Source organism: Eurypyga helias, unplaced genomic scaffold, assembly GCF_000690775.1.
Source record: "Eurypyga helias isolate BGI_N326 unplaced genomic scaffold, ASM69077v1 scaffold19832, whole genome shotgun sequence".
Taxonomy (NCBI): domain Eukaryota; kingdom Metazoa; phylum Chordata; class Aves; order Eurypygiformes; family Eurypygidae; genus Eurypyga; species Eurypyga helias.
Window position 1 is genome coordinate 1 of NW_010238073.1, and position 238 is coordinate 238.

Here is a 238-nt window from a genome sequence, read left to right on the forward strand (position 1 = left end):
TATCCCTCCCCCCAAACGAAACCAATGAAAAGTTAAAATTATTTACACTTTTAGCCATTTAAAAACCCAATAAAATAAGATTTGCATACGCCCTGCTGGGGCCGTGGGTATCAGCAGCAGCTACAGCTAGCTCGGTACTCTGCGTGCACAAGGGAAAGACAGACAGACCGACCGAAACACCGCACCAGGACTAGGAAGCGTTTGCCGGGGTTGGTGTTTTGGGTTGTGGCGTAAGGCT